Here is a 16,810-nt window from a genome sequence, read left to right as displayed (position 1 = left end):
GCCTGTGGATTCAAGGTCAACAGCATCTCACTTTCTCTTTCTGCACTAACAGTCAGCAAAAAGCCTTTTAATATACCATTGTGGTCAAGACCTCTCACACACCACTCAAGTTTCTGTAATTGGCATATTTTTGAAGATCTTCGCAGACAAAAAAGGGAAAAATCAAAAGTTGTACACTTCGGTTAGGAAGTAAACTTGAAGTGACATTTACATTAAAGGCTTGAAAAAGAAACATGGAAACCTAGGCAATAAAATTTTGATAAGTAAGCATAATAGCATATATTTGACTGACATGTGAAATTTCTTGAGAAGACATAATTATTAATGAATAAACAGACTCTCTTGGAAAGGTCTTGGGTATAGAGAAAGGAAAGCACTTAGAGTATGACCATGTTTATAAATTTATTCAAAAACTTCTGTTTCAAAATTTTTTCTCTTTGGGACTAAATATTTTCATTGCAGCAAAGTACTAAATGTGATGATGTTTTATATATTTCTTTAATAAAAGCACATGAGCTGAGACTGAAGGCGCTTCATTGGACTCTTGGCAGAGGTAGCATTTCATGCATGGCTGCAGACATGCTCATCCTGACAGTCTTCACTCACTCTTGTGTCAGTAGGCAGGGATTCTCCTTGTCCTCACTGTCCATTCAGAACAAGACTTCACTTATAAACTTAAATTCTGAATGACTAACATCAAAGGAATCATTCATCAGAAATTGCTGTAGACATTGAAATTACAGTTAAGTTCATCTCTTTACATCCCCTTTTGAAAATGAAACAAAATTACCACTATTATTTCTGTAGTAAACTAGGAAAGAATAAATAATTTCATTTTGTCAATTGAGAAAGGCTCTCTAAACACGATAAAATATGGTGATGACATGTAGAATTTTGCCTAACAAGTATCAAGAAAATATATGAGCCAGAACTAAAGAATATACCCAAAGACAAAGACAAAATTGAAGTCTGAATCAAAACAAAAATTATAAAATTATCAGATAGGCAGCCATTTTAATTATGACAACATCGTTCCACTGCCTTCTTGCTTAGCCAGCAATCCTGAACACACTGCCTTTCTTATGCACATTAGCCTATGTGCTCATAGAAAACAAAGACAATACTTCGCTTGTCTTCTGTATCTCCAGTGTCATACGTCTAGTACACGGCATGCAGTCCTTAATTTTAGAACGTAGTCTAACTCTCCCTAAAAGCAAGTATCTACAATTCACCAGTGCTGCCTCTAGAGGGCACCCTATGGAATAATCCTCCCAAAGACTATATCAGTCACCCTTAGCAAGAAGACACAAATCCATAGCTCATAACGTTGATTACGTTTCAGGAGAAACTGACTTTTTGCCAAAAGGATGCGGGAGATAAAGTTATGAAAAATAACTTCTAATTCTTTTTAAGAGTTTAGGGTATACTTGAAGAAGTAAATATGATAGAGAAAGCAAGTCAGAGATGTAGAATTCCTCCAACATATTAAAATTCAATGACCTGTTCAAGATCAGGACACTCGACAGGGCAGCATGAATTCAGTAGTCCAGACCCTACCCTGATTGATGAACTTCTAGTAGGTAAAGGCTGTAGGAGGTGGAGAGAACCATTTTTCTCTGGCTGCCGGTGGGTTACCCATCCTCTGATACATGGCCCTACACCCATGCATATATGGGTACCACTAATTGTGCTCCATAGGTTATGAAAAAAGGAGGAGGAAGAAGAGACATGAAATTGGTACGAGGATGTCAGGAGGAAACTGGAAGGGGCTGACAGAATGATAGAAAGTAGATACGCTCTACATTCATTGTATTTGTGTAAGAACAACCAAAGAATATATTGTTCTAAACAGTGGTGCCAGGCTCTATATCTCAAGCCCTTCTGCCCGATGGCCCAGAAAACCACTTCCACCTAGATTGTACCCTCCTAAAGGGTCCACAACATCCCCAAAGAGTACTGCCAGCTGGGGACCAGTTATTCAAACACATGAGGCCATTGTTTCTCTCCTAAATCTGAAACACATCAAACACACAGGGGACAGTTAATATCCAAATTATAACAGGTAACATGGAAATGCCAACAAATTATGTGACTAAAGCTAGCTGAATGAAAAGCGAAGACTATCTGTATGTGTTTCTGCCATAAAACTTCAACCAAGGAATGGGAAAAAGTCGCTGTGGGCTGGAAAGATGGCTAAGAATGGCTGTTGCTCTCATAGAGAAGACAGTTTCAGTTCCTAGGACCCATCTCCAGCAGTCAACAACCACCTGTAACCTCAACTCCAGGGGATCGGATGCTCTCTTCTAGTCTTCAGGATACTGAACTCACGTGCATATGTCCACACACAGACACACAGACATACGCATAATTTTAAAACTAGATATTTTTAAAATAAAAGGTCTTTTAAAAAATAAAATTGTACTTCGGTTGGAAGTCCATAGGCTGGGCTTCCCTGTGAGTACCCAGGTGACTGATTTCTAGGTTTAGATGCTGAGTGTGTGTTTGACTGGGAAGCAGTGTGTGTCTGTGTTGAGTCATGGTGTATGTGTTAGGGCAAAGGTCAGAGGGCAGGCATGTGATCATCAAATACATATTGACTAGAAAAACTTCATTATGAGTTTAAGAGGGAGGTACTGCCTGGGTGGGGACTTTGGTATCAGTGAGGTATGAGCCACCAGATGTGAAAAACACGAAACTAGGTGGAAGTTAAGCAAAGAGTAACAAAACCAAGAATTTGCTCATACTGTGCTAAGTGTTTCTCAGAGTTTTTCCTCATTAAATCTCATAATTTTCTTTTTATAAATTAGAAAAATAAAATTTCTATTTTAGATTAAGAAGAGTAAAAATGTAATATGAAGCACCATGACCAGGAGAAATTCCCATAGTCATGTGGGTTCTGTGTTGTTGGTTGGCTGGGGTTATTTTTTGTTTGTTGGTGTTTTTCTTATTTGCCTGTGAACAAACTGCTAAAGACAGAAAAGTAAATCGGGGTAGATATCAGGCCTTCACAGTCAGATTCAGGAGGAAATAAAGAACTTGAATCAGACGAGGGCACCTGAGAAAGACAGAAAGAAAGACCTTTGACCCCAGTTGAAAGTGTGTTAGTCAGTTAGTCAGTTTTTTCAGCATAGCAACATAACAACTGTCACAAGCAACTTAAAAGATTGAAAGATTGACTTTGACTCGTAGTCACATGGCTCCTGGGAAGTAAAGCATGGTGAAGACCATATTGTTGGGCACACCAGAGCTGCTCAGCTCACAGCGGTCAGGAAGCAGACAGAGAAGAGTCTATCTATATACAGGACACGTCCTTCCAAAGCATATCCTAGAGAAAGGCTCACTCCAGTGGGCTCCACTAACATCCATTCAGCTCCATACCCATCAAGGATAAGTACACTGATACATTAGAACCTCAGTGACCAATTTTCAAAGTCCACAGTAGAAACTAAGCCTTTAATGCATAAGCTTTCAGTCACAATGGGAATGAGCAACAAACAGCAAAGGGAAGAATAGAAAAGGCACTTCAAGACAGTAAAACAGAACAGGAGAGAACAAAACACCAATGGCTTATGCTCTAAGATCAAGAATCGACAAATGGGATCTCATAAAACTGCAAAGCTTCTGTAAGGCAAAGGACACTGCTGTTAGGACAAAACGGCAACCAACAGATTGGTTATATATCCAAAATATACAAAGAACTCAAGAAGTTAGACCGCAGGGAGACAAATAACCCTATTGAAAAATGGGGTTCCGGGCTGGAGAGATGGCTCAGTGGTTAAGAGCACCGACTGCTCTTCCAGAGGTCCTGAGTTCAAATCCCAGCAACCACATGGTGGCTCACAACCATCTGTAATGGGATCCGATGCCCTCTTCTGGTGTGTCTGAAGAGAGTTACAGCGTACTCATATACTAAATAAATAAATATTTAAAAAAAAATGGGGTTCAGAGCTAAACAAAGAATTCACAGCTGAGGAATGCTGAATGGCTGAGAAACACCTAAAGAAACGTTCAACATCTTTAGTCATAAGGGAAATGCAAATCAAAACAACCCTGAGATTTCACTTCACACCAGTCAGAATGGCTAAGATCAAAAACTCAGGTGACAGCAAATGCTGGCGAGGATGTGGAGAAAGAGGAGCACTCCTCCATTGTTGGTGGGATTGCAGACTGGTACAACCATTCTGGAAATCAGTCTGGAGGTTTCTCAGAAAATTGGACATTGAACTACCTGAGGACCCAGCTATACCTCTCTTGGGCATATACCCAAAAGATGCTCCAACATACAACAAAAACACATACTCTATTATGTTCATAGCAGCCTTATTTATAATAGCCAGAAGCTGGAAAGAACCCAGATGCCCTTCAACAGAGGAATGGATACAGAAAATATGGTACATCTACACAATGGAGTACTACTCAGCTATTAAAAACAATGACTTCATGAAATTCATAGGCAAATGGAATTAACTAGAAAATATCATCCTGAGTGAGGTAACCCAATCACAGAAAAACACACATGGTATACACTCATTGATAAGTGGCTATTAGCCCAAATGCTTGAATTACCCTAGATGCACAGAACACATGAAACTCAAGACGGATGACCAAAATGCGAATGCTTTACTCCTTCTTTAAAAGGGGAACAAGAATACCCTTGGCAGGGAATAGATAGGCAAAGATTAAAACAGAGACAGAAGGAACACCCATTCAGAGCCTGCCCCACATGTGGCCTATACATATACAGCCACCCAATTAGACAAGATGGATGAAGCAAAGAAGTGCAGGCAGACAGGAGCCGGATGTAGATCTTTCCTGAGAGACACACCCAGAACACAGCGAATGCTGTATTCATCATGAACTGAGAACGGGACCCCCGTTGAAGGAATCAGAGAAAGGACTGGAAGAGCTTGAAGGGGCTCGAGACCCCATATGAACAACAATGCCAACCAACCAGAGCTTCCAGGACTAAGCCACTACCAAAAGACTAGACATGGACTGACCCTGGACTCTGACCTCATAGGTAGCAATGAGTAGCCTAGTAAGAGCACCAGTGGAAGGGGAAGCCCTTAGTCCTGCCAAGACTGAACTCCCAATGAACGTGATTGTTGGGGGGAGAGTGGTAATGGGGGGAGGGTGGGGAGAGGAAGCCCATATAGAAGGGGAGGAGGAGGAGTTAGGGGGATGTTGGCCCGGAAACCGGGAAGGGGAATAACAATCGAAATGTAAATAAGATATACTCAAGTTAATAAAGATAAAAATAAAATAAAATAAAGTACAATCTCAAAAAAAAAAAAAACAGAACAGGAGAAAGACAGAGAAGGCTCAAATACAAATGAGACAAATTCTCTGAAGCGGAAGTGGTTGGTAAGACTGATGAATACATGATGGGGTTAGACCACAAAAAGACTTGGGATGCAGCTAAGTTGGTAGAGTGTTTGCCTACCAAGCTCAAAAAAGCCTCAGGTTCAAAACCCAGCACTGCATGAAACCAATTGCCCTAGTGCATATCTCGAACCCCATTATTCAGAAGGTAGAAGCAAGATGGTCAGAAATTCAAGGTCACCCCTGACCAAACAGCCAATTTGAAGCCAGCCTGGACTCCATGAGACATTGTCTTAAAAAATAAAATAGATTTTAAAAAGCCTCAGAAGCCTGAATTTGTGGTGATATGCTAATTAATCTATATTGATCTGAAATTGAAGTATAGCTGCTGAAAAAAAAAAAAACAAATGCTGGAAAAGAATCCTTTTGAGCCCTTTTGGTAAACATCTGTATTAGTGTAGCTACTATGAACATCTGTGTAAAGATGCTCCAAATAGGTAAGAATAGACCAACCATAGGATTCAGCTATACTACTCTTGATATTCACCCAAAGGAGTCAAAACCAACACAAAACATACACACATGTTTATTATAGCAGTATCCACAATGATTATACATGGAGTCAACTTATGTGACCAGCAATAGATGAGTAGATAAGGAAAAGCTTTTGTATACACTCAACAGGAAATTATTTATCCTCGAAGAACAAAGTTATGTCATATTCAGAAAAAAAATGGATACAGCTTGGTTTCATCATATTAAGGAAAATCAGCTAAACTCAAAGTAATTTGTATATTTTCTACCATATAAGTAACCTATTAGGGTGACTACATGGCAAGAAAACAGGTGACCAGTAGAAGAAAAGAAGGGGAACAAAGGAGGGTAAGTGGGGAAATTAATGCAATCAAAATATATTAAGAATTTTATAAAAATGTTTTCACAATGTATTATTTTATACAATTAATACATGCTAATAAAAATTGGAAAATAAGTAGAAATTATTGCTGAAATACTTGATGAAGAGTGGTGAATTTGGAATCACTCCTGATGTTTGCTACAGTACAAATACAAAGCAGATGAGGCCAGCAGGGATGGTTCAATAAAACAGAGCAGCAAGGCAGTTACTGGGGTCCCATCTGCACCTCAGTCCTCAGCATCGCTGGCTGGCTAACCAACTGCCATTCATAGCACCATATTGCAATTGTGCATCAAGTTAGGACACCTATGTCCCAAAGATGGCACTGCAGCCTAAAATTCCAGAGCCCAGGGAATCCCTCACACTGGAAGGCTCTCCCTGCAGGTCTGTGAGCTGAATGAGAAGAACCTAGAAACCAAGGCCCAGAATTTTATCTCAAGAGTAATGTGATGAGTGGATTATAACGGATGAATAACGGTGAATTCTGCCAGAAGAAGGAATAGAAAAGAAGCTGTCTTTTCTACTGCTGTGACAAAAGACTGACTGAAGGAACCTCTAAAAGAAAGGATGTGACTGGGACTTCAGTTTCAGAGGGTTAGAGTCCACAATGGTGGAGCATAGGCATGACACAAGGAACAGCTGAGAGCTCACATATTGATCCATCACTAGGGGGCAGAGACGGAGACACTGGTAATAGTAAAGGCCTTTTGATACCTCAGAGCCTACCACCATTAACACACTTCCTCCAACAAGGCCACACCTCCTAATCCTTCCCAAGCAACTTGACCAGCTGGAGACAAGTATTCAGACATGTGAGCCTATGTGGGTTAGTCTCATTCAAACCACCACATTCCACTCCCTGCATTCCACTCCTGGTGCCCACAGTTTTGTAGTCTTATTATAATGCAAAAGGTATTCAGTCCAACTTTAAAAGTACCTGTGGTCTTTCAGTCTCAATACCATTTAAAAGTCTCTCAAGTCCAACATCTCTTCTGAGACTCAAGGCAATATTTTCATGTCTTATTGATTAAAATTACTATACAAAATATGTATTCATGGACAACCAAGATTTAAAAATAGGCAAGACTATGAACTGAAAATCCAAATAGCCCTAGGATGTTCAAACTACAACCTTTTACTATTATTATTATTATCATTACTACTACTACTACTACTACTACTACTACTACTACTACTACTACTATTCTTTTATATATTACATTCTGACTGCAGTTTTCCCTCCCTTCTCTCTTCCCAGTCTCTTCCTTCTACCTCCCCTCAGAAAAGTGCAGGACTTGCAGGGACATCAACCCAACACCATATAACAAGCCAATGAGACCAGTCACATACCATACCAGCACACCAAGGCTAGGCAATGCAATCCAGTAGGAGGAAAAGGTCCCACAAGTGGGGAAAAGTGTCAAGGACAGCCCCCACTCCACTGTTAGGATCCTCACAAGATCACCAAGCTACTCAGTCATAACAGATATGCAGAGGCCCTAGGTCAGATCACTATAGGCTTCCCTAATCTCTGGGAGCCCCAACCAGTCCTGGTCAGTTGATTCTGTGGGCCATATTGTCATGTTCTCATATTGTCCCTGACTCCTCTGGTTCCTCTGATCCTACCCTCCCCCTCCTCCTCAGCAAGACTACCTGGAGCTCTGCCCAATGTTTGGTTATGTTACTTTGCATCTACTCCCCTCAGTTGCTGGATGAGTCTTTCTGGTCTCTTTAATTATGATTATGCTAGGCTCAAGTACCAGAACACTCTGCAAGCAGGACAAACATGCACATCTTTCTGGATCTGGTTTACATCACTCAGGATGTTTTATTTTATTTTATTTTTTTAGTTCCATCCATTTGCCTGAAAATTTCATGTCATTGTTATTTTTAATGGCCGAGTAATACTCCACTGTACAAATGAACCACATTTTCCTTATCCCTTCTTTGGGTGAGGGACAGCTGGGTTGTTTCCAGTTTCTGGCTATTTACAAATAAAGCTTCTGTGAACATAGTTGAGCAAGAGTCCTTGTCATAGGACAGTGTCCTTTGAGTATATGCCCAGGAGTGATATAGCTGAATCTTAAGATAAATTGATTCCCAATTTTCTAAGAAATTGTCATGTTGAATTCCAGAGTGGCTATACAAGTTTGCACTCCCACCAGCAGTGGAGGAGCACTACTTCAAGGCAATCTGTTAACTGTCTTGACAATCATCTGTAAAATCCAATGCAAATTACAACAGAGTGAACAATTCCAACAGATGTACCATTATAGTTACAAAAGGTAAAAGCCTAGGATAGTGGACCAAAGCACTACAGGAACACACCAGGGAAACCTCTACTTCCTGTAGCCCATGTCTGATGTCAGTGGGATTAGACAGCTCTGTGATTCTGGCTTTACCCATGCAATAGATTCCTCATCCTTGGTCTGGTTCCAGTCCTCTTGTATAGCTCCCCTGGGCAACTATCCACAGCTCTGGCACCTCTTGTATCTCACAGTCTCGAACACAATCCAGTCTTTCCCATAATGGGCTCCCCGCCACACACCCAGCCTCGGTGGTCAAGGAGGGAGAGCCTGAAACCCTTTCACTCTTGTATCCTTCATAACATAAAACCCAGAACTACTTAAGTTTGGCCACCAACTTGCGGCGGACCCTACACATCTGCAGCAGCCTTGGTTTGTTCCTGATTTGGAGGAGTAGAAAATTCCTTAGGCCTTTTTCTTCTACAAGTTGCAAGATTAGGAGGGTAAGGTCTTGCCCTGATGGTGCAGTTTTACTGTGGATCAGGCCTCTCCTTCATCTCCATATCAATTTCAACACAAGTCTGAACTCCAACATTATATTTCCTGGTTCTCTTTTCTTACCTAAAGTGCACATTCTGTATTTACTTTTGCTCGGCTTGTTTTTTTCCAATGTCGACGTGCAGGAGAGTGATTATTAACAACCGTGTGTCTTTAAATCATCTCCACCAAAGAAATTAGCCTAGTATTCTTTCATTCATCCATGGGCAAAAGTGTCAGGGCAAGGGAGAAGACCAAATGTCACAAGAACTGAGTCTAGCTCAGATGCCCTATGAAATCTGTTGAGCACCAGTATCTACCAAGGTCCTACTTGGATGGCCCATCAAGTTCTGCTTACATCATTCAACCATTTTCTTTTCCAAAGTCCTGAAATCTTCTACATTCTCAAAAAAAAAAAAAAAGAAAAGAAAAGAAAAAGAAAAAGAAAGAAAACCCAGCGTGGTCAAGCCTGTCACAGCCCATTTTCTGGTACCAACTTCCCTATTACTTCTCTACAGCTGTGACAAAACATTGTGACAATGGCAACTTATCAAAGAAAAATGTTCAGTTGGGCTTATGTTCTCAAAGCCTTAGAGTCCGTGATGCAGGAGTGAGGAACTGCTAAGAGCTCATCGCACCTTGGTCTGTGAGCAGCTGTCGGAGAAAGGTAAAAATAGCAACAGTTCCAAGACCACACCTCCCTGTGGAACGTGAGATTGTGGAGCTCCAGGGTGGGTTGAGGGGAAGGTTTTAACTGTAGATATCAGGGAGGGGACAGCCAGAGGCATCTGAATGAGTCCAGAGCAGAGGAAAAAGTACAAAAGATTGAATATGGCCATGAGGGGATAGGAGGCAGGGAGAAAGGAAGACAAAAGAGAGGACCAAGAGAGAGGGGGGAGGGGAGGGTGGGCAAGAGCTCACATGACCAAAATGAAAGGTTATATAGAAATGAGAAGGTGGGGGGAGGTGTTGGTATCAGGAATTGCCTTCAGCAGAGACACCATTTGGTCACTGTTGCCATGGCAATGGCCATAGATTCCCCAAAGACCTTTTGAACTCATGTATGGATGCCCGGTCCTAACTCCTGGCCTTTCACCTCAATGCTTTCCCCTCCTAGACCATCTACTCTCCCTATTGCTTTGCCACCTTCGTTCTCTCCTGTGGAACTTTGCTGACCACCATCTACCTTGGCCACACACTGTCCCTTGTCCCCTCCCTATCAATATTGGAGACCAAGTTCTGCTATCCCCCCCGCCACCGCCAGACCATCAGCCCTCAGCCCTCTCCCCTAAATGGCAAGGACCTTTTAAGGTGATTCTCTTGAAACCTACAGCTGCCAAAGTGGAGGGACTCCCTCATTGGGTCCACCTTTCCCACCTCAAACCTTTCACCCCTCCTCCTAAACATTCTTCATACACATCAACCCTAACAGGACCGTGCTCTGTTAAGCTCCAGAAGACATCGAGACCACCCACCTTGTCCCCAACTCCAGAAAATGCGACTCCAGCACTTCACCAGCTACATTCAACACCACTGGACTAGACGTGGGCTTCTCATCCTCCCCTTGATGCTTGTTTCTATTCAGGATAGCCCATACATCTGGAAATTTGAGGTTCAAGAAACTCCCACAGATAACAAACAGTCTTTCCAAATAGGGTCCGGAAACTGCTCCATGGTCGGGTGCCATAAACCGATCCACATTGCTGTCATCCCTGTATCGGTTATCCCATTTAAATATTATGATCTCTTTACTTGCTTTCTCTTTGACCAAACAAAAGATGATTGTAAAAAATGGCCAGACACATACGGGGCTGCCCTTATTGGTCTTGTCAGATACATATGCTAGGATCACGGACCAATCACTTCTTCTATCAACGACACAAGACGCTCTTCTACATAGGAGATCCATGGAATCCCAGGTGGGAGACAGGAGCTGTTGGTAAGCTCTACCGGAAAAATCAATCGGGGGCTCCAATAAGCACTATCCACATTCAGAGAAAATAAGTCTCAACTGCCCCTCCCCTAGATATCAGAAAGGTAGGAAAGGTAATCAAACACTCCTCCGAGATCCTTACCTCTCTAACATCTCCTCTCATAAATGATACTAACCTGTCATTCAGCCTTTTGCTCTAGACCTTGACCTCAGCATACCAACTCCTTAATGTCACCCGACCTGGTCACTTCAAAGACTGCTGGCTATGAGTCTCCCCAGGAACTAACTCAGAGCTGCCACTTAGAGTTTCTGCAGTGATACAACCTGATAGCCGCACCTCAGCCTTTGTCAGCTGCCCTGGCTCTGATCTTGCCATGACTCCATACCTTTCCTCTATTTCTCTTTTTGGTGTGGCAAACTGTTTTAAAACCTCCAGGACACATTCTGTAGGAACTCTAGGCTCCCTAGACTGCAATAGAACTACAACCCTTGATGCCCCATCTCTGCCACGATGCCCTGCAGTCCAGAATACGTCAATCCTCTGTGGCACCCAGGTATATCATCGTTTGCCTGCCAGTTTGCATGTTGGGGCTCCTTTTCCCTGAACTAGGGGTAATTCAGGGAAATGGGCTCCTGCCAATCCCAGCTGTAGATATGATAGCTGCCCAACATAAGAGGGCAGTTCAGGTCGTGCCACTCTTGGTCGCTGCAGGGGTAGCCATAGGTGCTAGCACTGGGGTTAGAGGAATAACGACTTCCATGACCCAATAAGTTCACTTACATGCTTGAATTGTCTGAAAAATGTCTGAAACCATGCTTACCATCTAGAAACAGATCGATTCTTTAGCAGCTGTGGTACTTCAGAACCGACGGGTTAGATGTCCTGACAGCTAAGGAAGGTGGTCTTTGCCTGTTCCTCTAAGAAGAGAGCTGTTTCTATGTCAACCAATCTGGGATAGTGAGAAATAAAATCCAGGAGCTACAATCGGACATGCAGAATTTCAAGGAGCGTGAGGCCTCCACTTCCTGGACTTTCCAAAACTCTGTATGGAAGTGGATACTCCCTTTCCTAACACCTTTCCTAGTCATCTTCCTGCTGTTATTATTCATTCCCGGCCTCACTCATCTTGTCTCTACATTCCTTCAATGACAGATACAGAAAATTTCTAATCAAACTATTAATCAGTTCCTGTTACAGGATTACCGGCCGCTGTCCACTGAGAAGCCAGATGCGAACATTTACCAAGTGGAGTCTGATGGTGAAAGTCAGCTGTCCCCTGACATTGACAACGCCCCAAGTCAGCAGGAAGTAGCCTAAGAGACACATCGCCCCTATCCCCTTTCACCATCAGCTCCCCCTCCCTTTTTTCCTTCTTTTTGTGATAAGAAAAAGGGGGGTACGTTGATATCAGGAATTGCCTACAGCAGCAACACCAGTTGGCCACTGTTGCCATGGCAATGGCCATACATTTCCAGAAGACCTTTTGGTTCAATTCACACCTCCACCTGGGAATCTTTACGTCACATTCCAAATAAAAGGCAGACTCCCTCTCCTTGTTCTCTTTTCTCTTCCTTCTCTCACTCTTTCCCATTGTCTCTTTCCCCCATTAAATCTCACCACGGAGAACCGTGTTGATGTTGGTCTGGTGTGCTCTTTCCAGACAGGTGCAGCCAATATTTAATAACAACAAGACTCTGATAACAACAAAAGAGAAGCCCATGAGCTGAAGAAGTTTAGGGAAGGGAGCAGTGTGAGAAAAGCCGGGATGCCGGCATGGGCTCTGTAACAGGTATCTGTGATGCTGAAGGAGCCTGGAGACCAGCATGTGCTTTGCTATGCTAATAGGCACCACAGTTAGCTGTTTGTCCAGACTTTCTTTTGAAGCTGACGGTTTTGGGGACCAAGTCTCCAAATATATGAGCCTAGGAGGTCCTTCTCATTCAAACCACCACAGGAGTTTAGAGAAAACACTATGGAGACTTTGGGCTATCTTTCTCTCTGGCAACCGTTAATCATTCTACTTGTACAACGCATGCTTATTACACATATGCTTATTATAGAAGCTAAGACACTTAAGGAAGAGTGGACATCCTATTCCAGCTCTAGAAATGTCTAAGTGCTTAAGACAGCTTTCTCAGGCAACGCCAGCACAGCAGTCTCCCTTCAGAGGACAGGTAGTCCCTATAAAATGCAACTTTGTCACAGCATGGACTATGCACCTCACTGTGTCTTTTTAATTGGGATTTATGTACACACGCTTTCACTGTTACATACATTAAACCTCTTCTGTAAAAGGCATCTTAAGAGCTCGTTCCTCCTGGGAGTGGGCAGTAAGGTTTCCCCAGCTCTTGCTTTCATATACAGTGTTCCTATGTGTGTTACATTATTTCTGCCAGAGCTAAATTCCCAAAGACGGGGATGCATCATCTATCACACCTTACAACATGAGCATAGCATGACAGTCCCAGATGTTGCCCATAGCAGCTTACAGGCAGGCAGGAATGCCTTATGGTTATGGTACCCCTAAGTCTGAAACCTCAGTTTCCTTTTCAGTTCCAGACCAAGTCTGTGAGTTCAGTATATACACGACATCATTCTGGGACCTTCTACTGCATTTCTCCACTATGGTGAACTCATTGAATAGACAACCCTGCATCAGGCCTGAGGCTAGCCCAGGCCATTTTGGCAAATGCAAACTCTGATGTTTGATGAAGTCGATGCAGAGCCTGGGGCCCTGGATTCAGATAAAGAGAGGGGGGATATTTTCTATGGAGGTGTGGGGCAAGGAGATGCCTCTGTGTGCCCATGCTGAGGCATTCCTTCCCCCTAAGGGACCATATGATGGCATAGTTAGAATAGAGTTTATTCGGGGCATGGGGAGGGGAGATAAGAGGCTAGTAGGGGCAGAGAAAGGAAGAGAGACAGAGAGACAGAGACAGAGGGGGGGAGAGAGAGAGGCCAGCCATGAGCACATGGAGAGAAGGGGGGAGGGAAAAGGGACAAATGAAGAAGAGGGTAAGAGAGCAAGAGCAAGAGAGTGAAGAGGGGGCAAGCAGCCCCTTTTGTAGTGTCAGACATACCTGGCTGTTGCCAGCTGTCTTAGTCAGGGTTTCTATTCCTGCACTAACATCATGACCAAGAAGCAAGTTGGGGAGGAAAGGGTTTATTCAGCTAACACTTCCACATTGCTATTCATCACCAAAGGAAGTCAGGACTGGAACTCAAGCAGGTCAGGAAGCAGGAGCTGATGCAGAGGTCATGGAGGGATGTTACTTACTGGCTTGCTTCCCTTGGCTTGCTTACCTTGCTCTCTTATAGAACCCAGGACCACCAGCCCAGGGACGGCACCACCCACAATGGGCTGGCCCCTCCCCTCTTGATCACTAGTTGAGAAAATGCCTTACAGCTGGGTCTGTAAGGAGGCATTTCCTCAACTGAGGTTTCTCTCTCTGTGACAACTTCAGCTTGTATAAAGTTAACACAGAAAACCAGCCAGTAGACCAGATAACTGTCGGGTGGAGCTTAGACAGAATGCTAAGAGATTCCATCCCTTGTATTGAGAAAAGACAGAGAGACCAAAGTGTGACTTGATCCCCATAGTCAGTGGCATCCCTGAGTCCCTGCTGAAGAGGACTGGATGATTGGCCATTGGTGCACATAGATGACAGCCATCAGAGAACGCAAGTCTTACCAGCTTGCAGTAATTGTTTGATGAGGTTGGCTGTGTTGTAATGAAAGTGGTGGGCATTCATTCACACGTCCAAGCCTTCCATCTTCTTTATTAAGGGGTAAAAACTTAACATTCTATGGCAGCTTTTCAATCTCCCTGTCATAGCTGCTTTTCTCCTGCGGATGCGTGGGAGCAGATGAGACAAAAATTCAAGTGTCCAAAGGGAGGAAGTGGAAATGACAGAGGATCGGTTAGAATAGGATCTGTTTGAACAGGATCTGTTTGAACATGACATCCACAAGCTGTGGCAGCCTGGTCTCAGCGCAATGTACTACAGACCCCGTAGAAATCTCCAGTGTTTAGGATTAAGGATGAGGACAAGCAGTGCTAACATAGGACAGTAGGAGATAGCATGATCACATCAGACTGCATCCACCATTGCTAAGTGTTTCACCCCATAAAGATCACCTTAAATCCAAGGAACTTTAACAAAAGGGGTGTGACTCACAGGTTGACAACCACTGCTTCCCCATTCATAGTTTCTGATGGGAATGCAGAGGCAGGGAAGTAACAAGCGGGATATGTGGACAAGTGTGAGACCCAACGTTATGTTTTAGGTTTTCGTTACTGTGCCTACAGAGATCCAAGAAAAAAACCGCCCAAGGACAGACACTTCCTGAAATGCTGTTGTTTATGGGAGATAACAAGCCACTGCTTTCACTTCCCTAGACAGGTTTGTTTCATTCAACTGCTCCAGATGTGCTTGATCACATGTGGGTGAGAGACACATGGGCAGGAAATGTGTCAAAATGTTTACTGGCCCCTGATTGGATGGGGGAGGGGATACCCAGGCAGGAAATACATCAGGATGCATGCTTGCCCCTGATTGGATTAATGGGAAATAAGGTGGCCATGAGGGGTTGCCTTTTTAAGCCTCTACATGGCGTGGCTCTGGAAACCCAGAGATGGACTTGGCCAGAGCCCATCAACCTGGCCAATATTTAATTAATGTTTGCTTCAAATTTGCTTGCTTTTAAACGGTGCTAGTGGTCTTTTTTTTTCCAGTGGGATTAACATAAAGAGTCCCAGCCGGAAGAACAAGAGCCTTCCTCTCTCCTCTCCTGTTTCTCTCTATGATGGCTCCGGCAGGCTACACCACAATGAAGTGGTACTCCAAAAGCACAGGAGTGACAAACAGACAGCTTTCAGGCTCTTCCGCCTTCTTGCAGGAGGGCAAAAAGGGAGGAAAGGTAGAAAAGTATGACCAGAAAATCCTGCTGGTTTAGGAACTGTGGTTTCTGTGGGTAAAAAGATATCCTTTTCTCTGGAGGCCAGGGTGTGTTTGATTCATGGCGTGTCTCAGCAAAGGCATTGGGAAGCACTCTTGTCTACAACAGAAGTTTCATGACAGACACACTGATCCACTGATGCGCAGAGAAAGCTGAAAGAGAAGAGCACCTTCGTTTTGTCAACTAGAAAATATCTAGTGAAAATAAGGAAATGCTTTGAAGCTGGGTTGAGCTGGTAATTTTGAGGTGGGGTGGCATAATCAGCTCCCTTCTGTCCTTGTGTATCTAACACACCCAGATGCGAGTTTGTCACACGGTCTCTGCCCTTGTATCTTGAGGTATAAGCTGTGTCCACACCTTTAGATATTTGGAAAGTTCTTGTGGAATGAATGTTTCATGATTGAATTGAATTTCTGTAATCAATTCTTAGTATTAAAGTGTTTTTCTCTAGAAGAGAATGCATAAGGTTGGAGAGATGGCTCAGTGGTTAAGAGCACTGACTGTTCTTCCAGAGGTCCTGAGTTCAATTCCCAGCAATCACATAGTGGCTCACACCCCCTGTAATGGGATCTGATGCCCTCTTCTGGTGTGTCTGAAGATAGCTACAGTGTATTCACATAAATAAAATAAATCTAAAAAGAAGAGAGAGAGAAAAAACATAAAAATACTTTATAACCTATCAGGAATGAAGGAAGAGATTACAAGGTTCAAGCTCTACCTGAACACTTTTAATCTCTGGGAAACTGGATAGACTTCTATTCCCATGTGGATACAACTCTCCAGTGAGTCACTAGTGTTTCCCCTGACTGTTTCTTTACGAAATTAAAGAGTTGTGCTAAGTCACGGTTTTCAGACAGGTAAGATCATTTCAGAGAATTCCTCTTCCCAGGAAACAC

This window comes from Rattus rattus, chromosome 15, assembly GCF_011064425.1.
Source record: "Rattus rattus isolate New Zealand chromosome 15, Rrattus_CSIRO_v1, whole genome shotgun sequence".
NCBI classification, from domain to species: Eukaryota; Metazoa; Chordata; class Mammalia; order Rodentia; family Muridae; genus Rattus; species Rattus rattus.
This window is presented reverse-complemented; position numbering follows the sequence as displayed.